General features: G+C 43.2%; 1 long non-coding RNA gene across 2 annotated transcripts; it reads right to left on the bottom strand.

Moving 5' to 3' along the window:
• Positions 1-3,147: 3,147 nt before the first annotated feature.
• Positions 3,148-5,896, bottom strand: LOC135371586 (uncharacterized). Of its 2 annotated transcripts, XR_010415649.1 has the most exons (5): positions 5,609-5,895; positions 5,018-5,112; positions 4,737-4,844; positions 4,121-4,210; positions 3,148-3,361 (listed from the first exon to the last, which is right to left on the bottom strand). It is a non-coding gene; the product is annotated as an uncharacterized LOC135371586 (long non-coding RNA). The 2 variants fall into 2 exon arrangements; XR_010415648.1 differs by having other exon boundaries at positions 4,121-4,844; positions 5,609-5,896.
• Between the last annotated feature and the right edge of the window lie 7,848 nt (positions 5,897-13,744).

Below are 13,744 nucleotides of genomic sequence, written 5' to 3'. Positions count from 1 at the left end.
ATTTTGCTGTTGAAATCATGGATCAAGTAAACATTGCAGACAACGACCAGCGAACTAAAACCAAACTAATTTTGTTCTGTGTCTGCGACTCGATCTGCGCGAGGGGATAGCAGTTTGTCTTATCCGCGTTTTTGTGGGCATGCGTCGCATCCCAGCAAACCATATATATCCAGAAAACGTCTACAGGATATCCTATTTCGGACGTTGGGATATCCCACGGACTTTGCCACAGAGCCCATTTACATCCCCGAGACGTTCTGTGGACTGGCACTTCTTTGTCATTTGTAGATCGTGCGAATATCCCGGGAACGTCTTTTTAGGATATATGGACGTGCGTGGGACATCGTGCAAGCAGGCTCAAACATGCACTTGCTTTTAGTTGAGACATATCTGACACCACTCTGATATGTATGTAAATATATATGTATTGGCATACGTATTATGTACTATGTTAATTTTTACCGTGTGTGTGTAGAAATAAATGCCTCGAACATCAATAACAGGTCAAAAATCCAGGGAATGTAGTAAGCCCCGCCAGCGTTCGATCAAACTCTTACGCGCGGTCAACAAAGGCTGACCATGTTACCACACGTGCTTCCACACTAAAAAGAGCAGGCTCCCTTTTTGTGCCCTCCACCGCGTATGCGAATTTGAAGGGAGCATTCACAACGGTTGTATTGTTGACTCTATGAGATGAGCCACAGAAGATTGTGTACTCATCTTCCTAAGCTTTCCCTAACCATTTATCCCGCTTGTTACCCCATTATTCGTATTTCGCCTATTTCCATCCTAGAGTCAACAACTGAGACAAGTTCTAAAACACAACGTGTATTGGCATCGTGGCGGAAGACCAGTCACAAGGACTGGCTCCCATATAACTATCTCAACAAGCTAGGACTAAAACTAGAACTAGTGCAATGCCAACTCCTGCTTGTGAAACACAACGGTTTATGCTGACAAAATGCCCAGAGCTTATACTGTAATAAAGGCCGTTTGGACAAGTTTGTTACGTATTTGGGCCGTGATACACCTGTAACGGTGAGGAGGTGCTTCTCTGCAATTAACCCGTGAATCTGCAGAGACATGGTATAACCAATAACGTTTCTCACATTCCTTCATGCCCGATACTGTGTTTTTAATTCAAGCTATTATCTATAATGGGATTAGCTGCTGAGTGGAGCTATAAAAGTGATCAAATTCCACTGTTGCTTGACGATCGTTACGAATATAGATAAATACTTTCACGGCTAGCAGCACGCGAACGATAGGAATATATAACGATTTTGCTTGTCCCCCAGCCAGTTAACATTTACAGAAGTTTTTGCTTGCTCTCAGCAGAACAAAAATGTGGCTGTCGGAACAAGATGTCATAAACTTCACGTTTATTGACATATCTTCAGTCAACGTCCTGGCGACGTTCCTGTGACGTTCAACCAGTGCCCAAAATCTCGTGTACTGGATCTTTCATGGGTATCCCAGGGATCTCCAGGCTTTTCCTCCATTCAAATGTCCAAAGCGCGATATCCTGCAGACGTACCTAGGACATATGTGATTTACTCGATAAAATAGAAACGCGAATGCCGTTCTGGGACATCCCACAGATATTGCATGGATGTCCAGATATTCAGGACGTTCACGACCTTGTAAGGATGTCCTAGGGATATTACTGGTTTACTGGGATTTGTGTATATTTTCCTCTTTCCACACATAGAATACCGCCTAGTTCGACGCATCCTCGCGGAAGAAATGGAGTGATCGAGCGATTCAAAATCAGTCATAACAGCAATGCGTATGTCTGGCAGAGCTCTTGGAGCGATACTGCCTACATATCTGATGAACGTTCTTTCTTTTTGTCTTTTTTTTTCTGAAGCACACTTCTGTGCAGCTTCAGGAAGGGAAGCAAAAACTTGCCTAGACAAAACAGAAGTGTTTCAAACTTGAATACGCAAGAGATAGCGTGGAAACCTTTACCAAGTCAGTTTTGTAACCCTGCGTTTGAATCAGCTCGTCAAATCACTTGGAAAAGAATGCAGAAAGAATGCGCGACGTTTTGTTAAGGTTTCCTAAAACCTTAGCACCAGTGACACACGGATGTCGTACCCCAGACAACCATGAATCTCCAGAGGATGTCCACATATGGTCCAAATGTCCAATATCATTTCAGGATATCAATGAGATATCCATACGACCATATGCTTTGAAAAACGTCATATTGTGGATGTCCACAGGATGTACATGCCGAGGAACGGCAGCATCACTTGGCCTTCGGGAGAGGAAAATGAGTTCCGCTGCGCATGCGCTAGAAGTGATGTCACATGCCTTTCTTTGCCGCCGCCTTGCCGTCTGCTTGCTTCGCGTACGCATGCGCTAGCAGACAGCGGTTTGTTTGCTTGAGCTGCTGGAGCATGGCTTGAGGATGAGATTTGTGGTAGTGGTGAAGCAGCTTTGTCAAATATTCCGTTCAAGTTCCTCGCTGCCCAGTAAACGAGAAATATCCTAGGTACGTCCCACAAAGGTCGCACACGTCGCGCATATCCGCCACGTCTATGCGACGTTACGTGTAAGTCCACAATGTGACTTCAAAAAGTGTCTTACTTACCCTGGGACATCTGGCAGATGTAAAAAGAAGGGAGCAATCGTGCGTTATTTTTCGGAGACATCTACGACACGTGACTGTTAGTGGCATGACGTAACCAAACGGGAAAAATTTTGGGGTTTACTACCCCAGGGAGCACATGGTGGGCTAGTAAACGTCTAAATGACGTCTAAAAAAAGAGATAAGGAATGTCTATAGAATGTCTAGGCAATTAGACCAAATGTCTAGTATCCGTCCACTAGACGTCAAATAACACGTCTAACGTTACGCCACCTAGCCCTAGACATCCGATGTCTATGTACCTAGCCGTGATTTAGACATTCTTTTGACCTGGATGTCTGGAACAGGGTCAGACACTTAACCATGTATTAGACATGAAGTCTACAGCTAGACCAATTTTATCCCTCCATTCAGGAGACAGGTCTAGGGTTATACATTTCCTGTACCTTACTTTAGCCACCTTTAGACCTATTTTAGACCATGACTAGTCCTGCTACCGTCTTGGCATGCATTCATGCAGATATGTGATATAATTGATAGCAACACGGATCTCAGCATAAACATTTATTCGCAGTAAACACACACACACGAAGTCTACGGTACAAAACTCTGTCTAAAACTGGATTGACTTTGCCGCCAAGCAGGCGTCTTGTGTTTTGACTGAGGAGTGTTGAACTGGCAGCAGGGTGTTGATGGCCACCTCATTCCTTTCTTCCAATGAGTGATTGTTGGCGCTGCAGCACTGCCTCCAATGACTCAGTGTGGCTAGAAAATAGAACAAAACATGTCAGAAAGCATCATGTAGCCTGCTAGTTCTAACTAGTTTGTTTAGTGGCTATGCACACTCTTTCACGGGATGCTTGTCTGGCCACATAAGAGCAAAACCTGTATCAACACTGATCTGAGAGACACAAAGAAAAGAAGCTGCACGTACAAAAATCACAGAACTGTTACAGCTACACAACACAAATTACAGCAACAGCTGAAAATCTGTTTGCGCGTCACTACCTGATGTGGACGCTAGAGCCCTGCACCATCTGCAGATGGAAGCGGATATCCGTAAGATACTTGCGGATTCGGACAAGAATTTATCACTTTCTGCAGTGTGCGGATCGGATGGCTCGAGGTCAGATGCGGATATACCGCATGCTGTAATTTTTCTACTAGCAATTTATTTGTATTGCGCACCGACAGCGAGCGCATGCCCGGGTTCACCTTTGACCATGCACGGCCAAGACAGGAGAGAAGGCATTTTGGCGCGAGTCCTTCCATGAGAGCATGGAGGCATCCGAAATTATACCAACATTCTTCCGGCTGTGTTTACGCGTCCTTCGAAACTTGCGGATCTAAACAGTTGCGTATGCAACGGTGCGGATCGGATAATGTGCACGCAGATGCTAAAAATCTTATCTGCGCAGGGCTCTAGCGGACGCTGCCAGGATCTCAGGGAAATGAGGATGTGACAGCTGTCGCTGTTAAAGTACATCAATGTGACAGGCGTTTTCTCGTGACACACAACCTTACCTGGTCGAGCAGGCGACTGCTAAGCACTTCCATCACTGCATTACGCTAAAACAACATCTCTGCTGCTCTCATAACTTTGGTGCAAAAATTCTGTACAGGATAAAAATAAACACTGTGTATATTATAAAAGACAATACAAAGCAAAACCTGTATCACCATGTCAAATATTATAAGTACGTACAAGTAGTATACAAGTTTATTCACATGACGTCATCCGCAGGAGACCGCCACTGTCGCTAGCAGGCAGATTTGCTGCCATCGGCCCTATTGTAGATTTCAGTCAAGCTGTTACCCATATTATACTCACCGCATATCTGGTGTTTAAAACTTGTTGCTCTGTGATTTGTAGAATATCCAAGCAATTTCCATATTTTTTGGTGTTAATAGTCACCTAAAAAGCATAATGCAGCGAACAAATGCAAGGACTAAACATTGAGGGACCTATAGTATGGCGCTGAGGTGACTTCAGTGAATAAACCTTTTAGGAACTCAAATCTTGCACTACTACCAGATAGCTGTTAGGGTGAAGTAAGACGGAATGACATAGTCACGCTGTTCTCCATACAATACCAAGGATGTCTCAAAACGACAAAGCACAAAAATACTAGTTTTGTACCGTTTGATGAATATTTTGTCTGCTGCTCACACATGTTGTGCGGTTCTTTAGCAAGCTTCTGGCAGTCGTTTCTTCTACATCGCACTTCCCTGCTGACCTTCACAGCATCTGAAAAAAAGTTCGAAACCATGTGAATGGAAAGCAGTTAAAGTCTTCCACCAACTGTATTTGCAAAAAATTTAAAGAGGCTCCCTCCAGAGTAAGATTCGGGGGCACATCGAACATCAGGAACATTGGAGGACAACACCAGTCACACGTCAGAGACAACTGCTTCCCCTCACCTCACAGGGAACTGTTAAGCTTATGTGCAAATAGCTGTTTCGTAGGGTAGGTTACCACTATTTTCATATCCACCGATGCAAGATAGTCCAAGCACCTATAAAGAGAAAAATTCAGTTGCAATGAAACCATGATATGCAAACAAAAGTACTTGCGCAAAATTTTCAGTGTGTAGTTTCACTACCAGCGAAAAATGCAACAACCGAAGTCGGGTTGACATGACAATGAACTAACCAGCATTTATGTTCCGGCATGTCCGCCCTGCAAACCGTAACTGTCGACTTTCGTTTACTCAAGACTTCAACAGTCATCGAAAACTCGTGAATCTCGATGATTAATTAGTGATACCGTATTTGTTTTAGCACCAAGACGAACCAAGGCACTTAATGAAACGTTGTACTGCCGAACATACAACGTTAATCACTACTTTGAATGCAAGTGCAGTCAGGTCAACCCACACTTCCAATATGCTTCAATCGGTGATACGAAGCCGAAATAGAGGAAACGATATTCCGATATTATGCCACGCATATCTACTACATGCGATTTGGTGTACAGAAACAGGCACATACTTTAATGAAGAGTGAACTCACCCCTTAAACTTGAAAGCCAGAGAACAAAGAAACGTTGTCCACCACAGTACTCTGCGAGCTCTGCTGCGCTCAACAGCTTTTATCACTGGACAGCACGGCGTACGTTCTCGCTATGCTCAAAAATTGCAAGACAAAACGCGCGGGAGATTAGAACTTCGAAAGATTTTCGTATAACAACCAGTGGAATGCAGCCGCGAAGACCCCAACTGCTACCCGTTGCGCGTCCGGAAAGTTTGAAGTTTCAACCGTTGAAACTGAACTGGTTCGAACTGGTTAGATGGATGGATGATGGATGGTGATTGGGTAGACGGGCAGACGTCATTGCCATTGCTTTAGCTCGTGCTTTTTGAGTACTTATTTTTTGTAATACTTTAATTTCCGTGGCCGTTCATTATAATTGGGTGGTGGAGGTTAAATGTTAAATAACACATATGCCAATCCAGCGGAAGTGACACCAACATCATCATCATCATGCCATCGCCATTCGCCATCGTTGTTGCAGCGACGAGTGTCGTATTTTGTGATGTGTGTGTTGAAAATCGCTGTTCTTTTTGCAAACATTTTATCAGTGCCTTTGCTACTGAGCTACAGGTGTGCCTAATATGTAGCGCATTGCCTGTTCAGCGGTTTCAAAGAGATACCATGGGCAGTTTCAAGATTTTTTGAAGTGTCCTGAAATCCCTGAGTCACGTCAGATTCCATTTTACTGCTGCTGTGTAGCTTGTGGGAAAATGTTATGTGCAGTAAACAAACATCTGCTATCTGCTGCCCACAGTACGTGCAAAGTGCTTCTGTGTTTGTGGAGCTATGGTTTATAGTGCTGCGCTGCACGATTCGTCGGAGTCGTCGACTTTTTTATTGACGTTTCAGTGATTCAATAATTTAGTTGCTGATTTCTTTAAATTGGTGTAACGTAGTATTGTGCAGGGGAGTCACTAACGTACAAAATTTACATTTACCAGCAACGGTAACGCCATCAGGAACGCTAGTTCAAGAGACATTGCCCCGAACAAATGCGGGCTTTCGTTAAGAAAAAAAGATATACATTCAGAAAAATAAAATATTACTTCACAGCACTTAGATTCTGGTAATGTCTTCTAGTTGTGGATGCTGTCAGTGTATATGCATGTCAGTGAGCCAAAAACACTCGGATCATCATATGCATGGACATTATTTAAATTATCTACGTACCTCAGTCAGACTGCCTTCATCTGACTGATCTTTTGTTACAATATATGGGCATACAACTCACATAGCATACATACTATCCATTTGGTCATAATATAATTGGACAAAGTTAATGTGGTCCATTCATGCATAGTTTCTGAAGGTTGTTGCAGAGTCCAGTTTTATTACCTCAGTATGATCATTTGCAAACAGATTGTACTTGCTGCTCCACACACGTGTGATGGAAAGTAAGAAAATAAGGAACTTCCTTCATGTATGAGGATCATCCAACAAAAGTTCCTCTGCCGTGAACAAAATAATAAACCTATAGCACAACATTGAAAAAATTTATGTACAGATTAGAGCTCAACGTTACTCCCTAATATAGTCACCTTATTTAGCTGAACATTTTTGATACTGTGGTACCAAGTATTCAATACGTTGTCTGTGCCATGCTATGCCCTGTTTACAAAGTGAGGCATTCACTTTGCATTTCACCTGATCAATTTGTGTTTCATGATCACTTGCGAATTGGTGACTGCCGAGGGGTGCTTTGAGAGGAAGATGGAACAGTAGATTGGGCAAATTTTCATTTAAGTAGGAATCATCACCTTGAGCACGAGGAGAACGAAGTATACAGGAAGCTCACGAAAAGGAAACTCACGTTTGTGTGTCTCCTGTATACTTCATTCTCCTCATGCTCAAGGTGATGCTTCCTACTTCAACGTTGTACCAGCTCGCTTGTGTACTTTTTCTCTCTTTGGCAAATTTCCAGATGAATTTCTGGAACAAATCCCGAGTCTTTCAAGACGAGTGCAGACAGCGTTGACGTGGTTGTACTACACCCTTCCAAGTCCTGTGCGTTTTTCTTTCATTGTAGTTTGACGCTTTCCCAGGATCTCGCAGTACATCTTTGCATTTACTGTGGTTTTGCATGTGAGGTAATCTACAAGTTGCAGACAATGATAGTCCTAAAACACTGTCGGCATAGCCTTTCCAGACGAAAACGTGAGTTTGACCTCCTTCAGAATGCTTTCACCGGGCACCCATCATGGCTTCCTATGGTATTTTGTCTCAGCACTTGCATAATGCACCCACATTTCATTAATAATAATTGTTCCAAGAAATTCATCTTGACCGTCTTGATACCATTGAAGGAAAATGCAAGCTGCATTCATTCGTTGCTCTTTACGAACGTTACCGAGCAAATGTGGCCCCCATCTCGCATAATTTTCGTTGACCAAGCTGAAGGAAATTTGTTCCCATTAGTATCAGAGTGCAGTACCAGTGACCCGCCAGTCTCCGTTAACAATTCTCGGAATTTCAGAAAAGAAACGTCGTTTCGTGGTGTTATAGCTGATCTCCCACTGAACTGTTCATTGTGCAGATTTTCACGACTCTATATAGAGGACACACCATTTCAATGCCTGTAAAGTGTTTTGTATAAACAGGTGTTAACTGTCAGTGGATATTCTCTAAAGCACTCTTTTTTTCTTTAACGAAAAATAGGATAACTCTTCCTTACTAGGATAGTCAGACGTACTCGGAAATATTACATCCATGCTTGAATGCCTGACACATAGGTGAACGGCACTCCATTAACCAACATCTGCAGTGCCGGGATGTCACACCCAACTACTACACCATTCAGTTTGTCCTAGTGGTGTTTCCTTTGAATAACAAATATCGGGGAAACTTATTTTTGGATGACCCTCCTAATTCCAGTTCCCTTTCTGCATTTGGCTACATTTTTTAGACTTCTTGTGACGACTCTTGTGGACAGATACCAGCATGGAAGACTTAATAACAATTGGGGTTTACATTGCGAGACAACTGAGATCATGAGCGACGCCACAGCAGTCGGTCTGTGGATTGCCCACGCAATGAAAGCTCACCACACAACACACCGTATTTAATGTCCCTTGTGGAAGATGGCATGTCCAAGCAACCTGTATCCTGGCACTAAGTTGCTGGTGTTTTTGGCCGGGTTCGAACCAGCGATCTCGGGATCAGAAGGCGAACAGACTCAGTCACCAGGGCCGGTTCACGGACAACTTGAACACCACAATTATGTTAACTCTGCCATCAAGTAATTCAGTTTCCTGCATATGTTTCGTAGCAATTGAACTTCAGTTTTGTAAGCCTGAAAGCTAAGCTTAGAACCACCTCTTAAAATATAGTGACTGTATTTGATGTGTGAATGTGTTCACACCTCTTAAAAAGCTAATAAAACAAAATCTTGATGATTTCTAATATCTGCTATATACAAGGCCAGCTACAAGACGTCTACAATTAGACGTCAATTACTAAATGTCTACAAGATGTCTAGTAAATCACTAATTTTAGACATCTAAATAATGGTAAGACTTTTAGACGTCTAGTCAACGTCTAGTTTGGGCACTATCCCTAAAGTCTAGGGCTAGAACAGGTCTGGACGTCTAGTTGACTACCATGTGTTCCCTGGGACGTTATTTACCAAGTAATCACACTATAGGCGGTAGCTTGAGTTAAAAACACGATAGCTGCTAGGATGGGGTGTCAGGAACGTTCGCAGGTATAAGCTGACGTAGGTTGCAGACTCACAAATTAACTGTAAAGACGTTGTCACCGTTGCAAATGTGATACGCCACGCTACACTTGACGAACGTACTCCAACAATTTGTATTTCAGTATATGCTCGCTCTCGTATCTCTTGAAATCCGCGTACGCGGTGCAGGGGCCAAAAAGGGAGCACATTGGTCTTGGATTAGGGCCGAAAGATCGCTGTGCACCCCTCCACAAGCGGGGCGTGCTGCCAAAAGTAGACGCCTTTTTGTTTAATTACTGTGTGCAGCATTTATTTGCTACAGCAGTCAATAACTATCAATTTCAAATTGATTCAACGAAAAATTGCATAAATTTTAAAATATCCCCGGAACATCCAAATATCCAAAATAGAGTCTATGCGACGGTTCTGGGATGTGAAAACAGTAGGAATCTGGCAGTCGCATGGATGTACTTTCTATGTAAACGGGCTCTCTGTGAAGCTCCCATGGATATCCTAACATCCAATTTGCGATATCTCCAGGATGTACCTGGGATATATATGGTTTACTGGGTAGATGTCCGGCTCGTCCGTCGATGTTCAACAGGTGAGGGAACGTTTCAGCAACGCTGTTTCGTGATCGCTGTTCAAAAGGTGAAGGCGTCTGTACAAAATTGTAAAATGGGCCGCTCTGTTACTACAGATGCAACAAGTGCCAGTCCACTTTTTCTCAGCTGCACCTTCTCGGTCCAGCAGCAGCACCAGGTGAATGTAGGTACGCAACTTCCAAGTGAATTAAGACGCACGAGTGCAATTCTGGTAAGTACGTCTCATGCTCTGTTACACTAGTACACACATACCACTCGCATTCAACGCCCTTATTTTGCATGTGTTGTAGCAAATGATTCAGTGGCATAAACCGGCAGACTGGTGCGTAATGTACGCCCATAGTGTCGAGTTGGACTAATTCGGGTGGCGTGTTCGTACAGTCTGTGCAATCGGACTGTCTAATTACTACCTGTTCTATCTTAACACCGAAGTCGGTATATGAGTAAGAAATATCGTGGTTTCGATAATTATCAGTAATCTTTCGTTGTGCTTAGTGATTCCTATTATTTTATACTTGTGTTTTTACTCAGAATTCAAATACTGTATTCTTAACTGGAGCAACAAAATTAGGAAACACATGAGGATTGTGTTGAAACTAGGACATTGCTTATTTTTACTGATTTCAGATTTTCAGGCATGGGGAGAAGAAATGCAGGATGCAGCCAAGAGTCATTTTACTAAAAAGCACAGGGGTAAAAAGATTGAAAGATGGAAGTTTAAAGTGTTGTTATATTTGTAACTGATCGGGTGCTTTTACAGAGAAGAACATCAAAGGAAAAAGGTCCAAATAAAATCATAAGGTTCCATTAGGCGTGGGGTAACCTGCATTGATGATTCGTCTGCAACGTTCCAGACTGGCAAAGTTCCAGGACATAACGGGACGGGGCCCCATCTCGCTCATGATCAGAGCCGACAGTTAAGGCATAATGGTTTCAAATTTCCAAAGATTGCAGTTCAGAATTTGTATGAGTACAACACAACAGCGTGTACAGCCCGAGACAAAAGTTCACGGCACTGCGCTTTTCTTCATCGGAGTGGTCCCCTGCCAGCTACCAGCAAAAGATCGAATAAGAAACGGGTCTATCTCTCAGTATGTGCGTCCGCTCTTGTTTGATGCTAGGGTGTCACTCCAATGGAGAAATGTGACACCATGGTGGTCTGTAAACATTTGTACCAAACTGTACATTGTACAACCTCGACAACTAACAAACACTGCTCGGTAAGGTCAGTGTTCCAATTTGAGATTTTGCTGCCTATTTCTTCCCAAAAGGCTGCTCTTGCAAAAATGCTTAAGAAAGTCATTTGGGTGAACTCTGGTGTACCAAGAAAAGTGCAGAACAAAAAATTTATAGTAGTATAGTTAGACTATATAGTAATTTATAGTATGCCTTAGTATAGTTAGATTTTGAAGGCAGTAGTCAACATAAATAAGTTTTAGCTCTGAGCGATGATGGCCCATTCAAGGCAACAACAAACTCATAGGTTCACCACATCATCTAAACTTCCTCGGCCTGTTACAGCTTGTTTCTGTCCACATCTTCAAGGTGCATATTCTGTGCCATGCAACCAGAGGAGTGGTTACATGAACTATCATTCATCGAGCATTTGTGAGGAGATCGTTAGAGGAATCAGTCAGACAGATGTGTTTCAGATGATTTTTTTTTCAGTTTTGAGGTTTTTATTGTTATTTCATGACAGTATACTGTGATACTGATACTGGGAAGCCCTGTTGAACAGTCCAAGACACAGTCAATGCAAATGTCTACACAATTTGAGGGGAACAGAAATACCAAGAACACATGACAAGTATAAGAAACAAATAGCAAAGATATTGCACAGCAGAGAAATGCACATAATCAAAAAGTAATTGCATGTCACCCTACGTATCAGCAGAAAAGTCCTGTTTGATGGTGTTTTTGAAGGATGCCAGATTATTGTTGGAATGAATGCGTAGGGCAGTGTTTCTCAAACTGTGGGTCATGACCCCCAAATGGGTCATGAGCTGTTGAAAGATTCATTGTTTCACGCCCAACCAGAGGGTAAAGCTCAATTCATGTTCAAAGCATTAATGGACTGTCATGTGTTGTCACATGACAGTGCTGCATTCATGAGTAAATGATGTAGATGTGAAGGTCCTTAAGCATGAATTCAACAGAAATCCTCTGGCTGGGTGTATTTCCTGCTGCTTGGCACACTCTTGGAATCTGGTTGAAAAGCTGCTTCTGAAAACTGCCCTGCTGCTATGGCTTTCTTCACGCCATCTGTGCATCAATATTCGAACAGATTGGGACAAAAGTTTATGGAGCACCGGGGTGTTGCATTTCTTTATGGGAGTGACACCCTAGCAGCAAACAGAAGCGGCCACACACACTGAGAGGTGCACAGAACAGCCAGTCACCTGTTTCTTATTCGATACCTTCCTGCTAGCCAGCAGGGGGCCGCGCCGATGAAGTGCAAGGCAACAGGCTCATTGATATGGTGTCCAGCTGGAGTTTGTGGTATTTTGGAACAATGTATTGCTAACGAGACCAGTAAAAATATCCAAAACTGGACCTGGACTGCGTGTTTGGCTCACTGAGGTTACCGAAGAGCGTTTCCTTGAGGTGTGAAACAAAGCTTGATAAAATGAATCAACCAAGTTGTGTGATCTAACTTGCCAATACTGAGTAGATTTACAATATAGATTTGCAATATCTTGAGGACTTTTGCCTCTCTTGAAACAAATCAAGAGCAGCATTCAGGGACACCCCCTCTGAAACCCGGCTTGACCTGATAGCAGAGGACTACGCAAGGAAGCTAAGTTTACAGGGTGGTGCGTGAGTACGTGAGGAGGAACAGATCTGGGCAGGGAGAGGAGGACATATCTGAGGCGAACAATTCCCTTTCCGCGCCCCGACCTGATAACAACACCGATAACACGCCCGGGAGCATTCGCGTAAGATAAAGAATAAGACTTGATGTATAACTGTGGGAACGAGCATGAGACTTTCCAGATATCGGGAGATTGCCGGATGAAATTGGCAGGTTGGCGCCTGTGATAGCCTTCTGGACGACAAATTCACTAAATGCGAGTTCTAAGAGTGCAGCAAGGACAGCAGCTATGATCCACAGACGATACACAGACTACGTAATTTTATGATGATACCATCAGTATCAAATTGGTATCAAGAGTTATTACGAGCTAAAATAGAGGAAACTGACAAATTGGTGCCAGTGAGTGCCTCTTCGGCGACGATTTGGCAAAATGTCTGAAGTATATAGATTGGGCTGGTTGGTGTAAATCCACAAGCGACCAAAGAACAAACACGAAACAACAACAGAGCGACTTGTGTCTGATCTTGGTCGCTTGGTCGCTTGAAAATGAATGATTTGACCAAACGCTACTTCGCGGGCTCTGGCAAGGGAATCAGGTATGGGCCGCGGACTCATAGCTATTAAGCATGGATACACAGACTACGTAATTAAGTGATGACATCTTCGATATCACGTTTATATCCAGAATTATTACTAAATGAAATGGAAGATACGGACAGTTTGGCGTCTGCGAGTGCTGTGGCGATGCGAGTGGCAATAGTTTGATCAAACGCGACTTCTTTGGACCAGATATTTTGGAGCAGAACTAAATACCAGATTTGGAGATAACGCTAAACAAGTGCTACGCGCCCTCGAGTACATTATTTATTTCTCGCTTAAGATGAAGTAATGCTTAGATCAGGGCAATCAGGGCTCTCACACACGCGGGCCGCATGTGCATGGCTTGCAGTCAGCTATTCTGTGTCCCGAGGGCTCTTGACCACTAAATAGAATAAAGCTGCCCCCCACACACGCACGCACAC

The sequence above is a fragment of the Ornithodoros turicata genome, unplaced genomic scaffold (genome assembly GCF_037126465.1).
Source record: "Ornithodoros turicata isolate Travis unplaced genomic scaffold, ASM3712646v1 Chromosome113, whole genome shotgun sequence".
In the NCBI taxonomy this organism is placed as follows: Eukaryota; Metazoa; Arthropoda; class Arachnida; order Ixodida; family Argasidae; genus Ornithodoros; species Ornithodoros turicata.
The sequence above is the reverse complement of the archived record's forward strand: the minus strand, read 5'-3'. Positions and strand labels throughout refer to the sequence as shown.